The sequence below is a fragment of the Gekko japonicus genome, unplaced genomic scaffold (assembly GCF_001447785.1).
Source record: "Gekko japonicus isolate JY-2015 unplaced genomic scaffold, Gekko_japonicus_V1.1 scaffold3671, whole genome shotgun sequence".
Lineage (NCBI taxonomy): Eukaryota > Metazoa > Chordata > Lepidosauria > Squamata > Gekkonidae > Gekko > Gekko japonicus.
In genome coordinates this window covers 80,269-85,077 of record NW_015168155.1, presented here as the reverse complement: position 1 = coordinate 85,077, position 4,809 = coordinate 80,269, and the positions used below count along the sequence as shown (strand labels likewise).

The 4,809-nt window shown below is 45.9% G+C and overlaps 1 pseudogene; it reads left to right on the top strand.

The window, feature by feature from the left end:
• LOC107113608 overlaps nt 1–4,274 on the top strand; it is a 10,295-nt pseudogene extending 6,021 nt beyond the window's left edge.
• Nucleotides 4,275–4,809: the final 535 nt, after the last annotated feature.

Below are 4,809 nucleotides of genomic sequence, written 5' to 3'. Positions count from 1 at the left end.
CGCTCTTTTTCAAGAACAGCTCGTATCAGAACTACGGCTTGCCCAAGGTCATCCAGCCAGGTGCAAGTGGAGGAGTGGAGAATCAAACCCGGTTCTCCCAGATTAGAGTCTGCGCACTTCATCCAGAGGTTGGAACACTTTCCCTGTGAAGAAAGGTTAAAGCGCTTGGGGCTCTTTAGCTTGGAGAAACGACGGCTGAGGGGTGACATGATCGAGGTTTATAAGATAATGCATGGGATAGAGCAGGTAGAGAAAGAGGTACTTTTCTCCCTTTCTCACAATACAAGAACTCGTGGGCACTCCATGAAATTGCTGAGCGGTCGGGTTAGAACGGATAAAAGGAAGTACTTCCTCACCCAAAGAGTGATTAACACTTGGAATTCACTGCCACAGGAGGAGGAGGAGGACTCACTGTCGTTTTGACATCTGTTTGATCCAGACTCCCATTTCCCATTGCTAAGATGTGCAAGGGGACCGGGATCCAAAACAGAGCTCCCCCGTGAGGAGGAGGAGGAGTCCCCCCCCCCGTGGCATCTGGTCAGATTCTGATTTCTCAGTTGCCAGCCTTAAAACACACCCTTCCCCCTGAATGGAATTAAGGCCATCCACTCTGTCTTTGATCCGGTATAGGTTTGTCCCCCTTGAACTGGTTAGGACTGTGGGCTTTGGTCCTGACCATGTTTCCACCCTTCCAAAATAATTTTTCATAGGGACATAAGAAACGCCCATGTTGGATCAGGCCAAAGGCCCATCCAACCCAACACTCTGTGTCACGCAGTGGTCAAAAATACTAGGTGCCATCAGGAGGTCCAGCAGTGGGGCCAGGACACCAGGAGCCCTCCCACTCTCCCCCCCCCCCGAAGTACCAAGAATACAGAGCATCACTCACCCCAGACTGAGAGTTTCTATCTATACCTTGTGACTAATAGCCACTGATGGACTTCTGCTCCATATGCTTATCTAATTCTCTCTTGAAGCTGTCACTCTTTGGGTGAAGAAGTACTTCCTTTTATCAGTTCTAACCCGACTGCACAGCAATTTCATTGACTGCCCAAGAGTTCCCGCATTGTGAGAAAAGTACTTCTTTCTCAACCTGCTCTATCCCTTATATGCAGCACGGTGCCCTGTTTCCCTTCGACCCTCATGCTCCCTGACAGCGGTGAGGCTGCCGTATTCAGACTGGGACATATCTAACAAGTCCCCGAGAGTCTTCTTCATGCACCTGACTGTCTCTGCTTCTCCAGGTCAGCCACCTTGGCCTCAAGGGAGCAAACTCGTTCCCTGAGAACCAAGAGCTCCTAGCACCGGGCACACACCCAAGACTTCTGTCCAGTGGGCAGATAGTCATACATGTGACACTCCGTGCAAAACACTGGATAGCCCCCAACCCCCTGCTGGCATTCTGGCTTCATGATTGCTTTTAAAATAATAACTAAATATAATACCCCTTTTAAAAGCCTTTGTGTTTATGTGGTTCTCCTTGTAGAAGTCTGCTTACCTTAATGGGAGCCCAAGGAGACTAGGGCCCTGGCTTTCTGGCTCTTCCTGGGCTTCTTACAGAGTCTCTAGTTTAAGAATTCCTAAGCTAAGAGCCACAGGCCAAGAGCCCTTTGGCTCCCACCGGCTTGTGGCAGAGGCTGCCTTAAATGGAAGCTTCCCCCAGTAGAAGGTGTGGCCAGCAGCTATTCAAATTCACCCAGGCACTCAATTACACGCAAACAATGACCCTTTCACACCCTATCTCAAGAAGCCAGGACTCTGCAACAATTCACAACTTACCCACACACTCCCAAACACAGTCCCCCCACACAGTACCCTCTCAGCTAAATCACCTCAGCTGAATGTAAATAAAAAAACACTCACCCCTCTAACAACTCTATCTCCTGCTCCTTCTCAGAGCTCAGCTAGGTCAGCTCTTCCCCTCTTTTCCCACTTCCATGGATTTCTTTCCTGTATAAGAACGATCTCTCTCTCTCTCTCTCTCTCTCTCTCTCTCTCTCTCTTTCTCTCTCTCACACACACTCACACACAAAAGCCAGGAATGCAGGAGAGACTATGTAAAAACAGTCAGGCTGAATTAGGCAAAAGGGTAATCAATTATTCTTTTCAGTTGTCACCTAGATGCCGTAATCCCCAACAACAACTGATATCCCTTTTGAAACCATGGGGGAGGTCCCTTGAACTCCCAGGTTCACTTGGTGAGGTTCCTGGCATCTCCCTGCCCTATTCCAGGATCAGATGTAGAGGAGACACTTGGAGAAATCCAGAGGTTCTCTTTGGAAAAAGCCAAGGAAACTTGACAGATGGAGATGGCAGGCAGGCAGGAGGCCACATATATGTTGTTGTATATTTCAGTGTACAGCAGGAACAAGGCCCTGACGTGCTTCGAGCGTGGATGGAATTTCAAGTGCAAATCAGACCTCCTCCTGTGGGTGCTAACAGGTTCTCTCTATTTATTACCAACAGGGGACGATCGTGGAAATGAAGAGGACGAGGAACTGCATCATCTGTCACCAGATGAAGTCAAGACTGAAGACCTGAGTGGAAACTTCAGGACTCAAGGCGAACCCAAGGGGCAGAATGGAAACCACCTAGTGGAGAAGAGGGACCAACCCATTCCTTTCCAAGGGGGGGACTTCTGTGAAGCAACTCACATGGTGGAGGAAATGTACACATGCTTGGGGTGTGGAATGATCTTCTCAGATGAAACCCAATATAATGTCCACCTCCAAATGCAGTGTGGAAAGAAGACCCATCAGTTCCTTGACTATGGAAAGAGCTTCCTTTGCAGAGCAGAGCTCCTTAGACATCAACAGACACGTGGAGGAGAAAAACTTTATAATTTCTCAGACTGTGGAGAGAGTTCCTCAGAGAAATCAGAGCTTATTAAACATGAAAGCATTGATTCAGAGGAGAAGCTGCTTATCTGTTCGGAGACTGGAATGACATATTCTGATGAAGGACATGAAAATCTACATTTCCCAAGGGAAATTATAATGACGGCATGTAAATGCTTTCGGTGTGGAAGGTACTTTAACTACAGATCTCAGGACTTTACACAGGAGAGAAACTTTTTGAATGCTTAGACTGTGGAAAGAGATTCATTGACTCAGGTAGCCTTCAAAATCACCTACGAGTCCACACAGGGGAGAAACCTTTTGAGTGCTCAGAGTGTGGAAAGAGATTCAGCTTGAGTAGCAATCTTCACAAGCATTTGGGAATTCATACAGGGGAGAAACCTTTTGAATGCTCAGAGTGTGGAAAGAGATTCAGACAGAGTGGCAATCTTCAGCAGCACCAAAGAACCCACAAAGTGGGGAAACCTTTTGAATGCTCAGAGTGTGGAAAGAGATTCAGTCACAAAGGTCATCTTCAGCTGCATCAAAGAACCCACACAGTGGAGAAACCTTTTGAATGCTCAGAGTGTGGAAAGAAATTCAGTCAGAGTTCTAATCTTCTACAGCATCAAAGAATCCACACAGGGGAGAAACCTTTTGAGTGCTCAAACTGTGGAAAGAGATTCAGTCGGAGTGCCTCTCTTCATCAGCATCAAAGAACCCACACAAGAGAAAACTTCTGAATCAAAGTGCAGAAAGAAATTCAGTCAGAGTTCTAATCTTCTACAGCATCAAAGAATCCACACAGGGGAGAAACCTTTTGAGTGCTCAAACTGTGGAAAGAGATTCAGTCGGAGTGCCTCTCTTCATCAGCATCAAAGAACCCACACAAGAGAAAACTTCTGAATCAAAGTGCAGAAAGAAATTCAGTCAGAGTTCTAATCTTCTACAGCATCAAAGAATCCACACAGGGGAGAAACCTTTTGAGTGCTCAAACTGTGGAAAGAGATTCAGTCGGAGTGCCTCTCTTCATCAGCATCAAAGAACCCACACAAGAGAAAACTTCTGAATCAAAGTGCAGAAAGAAATTCAGTCAGAGTTCTAATCTTCTACAGCATCAAAGAATCCACACAGGGGAGAAACCTTTTGAGTGCTCAAACTGTGGAAAGAGATTCAGTCGGAGTGCCTCTCTTCATCAGCATCAAAGAACCCACACAAGAGAAAACTTCTGAATCAAAGTGCAGAAAGAAATTCAGTCAGAGTTCTAATCTTCTACAGCATCAAAGAATCCACACAGGGGAGAAACCTTTTGAATGCTCAGAGTGTGAACAGAGATTCAGTCTGAATGACAATCTTCAACAGCATCAAAGAATCCACAAAAAGAGAAACCATATAACAGATTGTGAAAAGACCATAGAAAGGGTTGAAACCACATAAACTCTTGTAAAGTGCTTGATTCTGCCTTGAATCCTGACCCTAACCTGGAAGAAATGATAGAAATATTTGGACTGAGGACAAAACCGAGATAGATTTCACAGGCAAGAAGGAAAGGATGTGTCCTGAGAGTGGAAGGAGATTGAAGGCCAGTCAGTATCTCCTTGACCATTGTGGAATCCACACTGGGGAGAAACCTCATAAATATTCAGCCTGTAGCTAGAGTGTGAGGCCGAGATCCAGCCTTCCTGTTTCTCAGATAATCCACACAAGGGTGAACCTTTCCAATAGTGGGTTCTGATGATGCTCAAGTGTTGGAGGCTCAGAAATGGTTGCCCTCCTTCAGTCTATCTGCCAAGCTAACTTCTTCTGACATTTGCAAAACTGGCAAGAACCTATTTCCCAAACCCTGTGATGAAATAGATAAGTCAAGGATAGCAGATATCTGTGGATAGATTTCAGGGGGTCTGTGTATTTGGAGGTGGAAAAAAATGACATCTTTATTTTTTAATTTCTTCAGATATCTCTACCCAAAGGT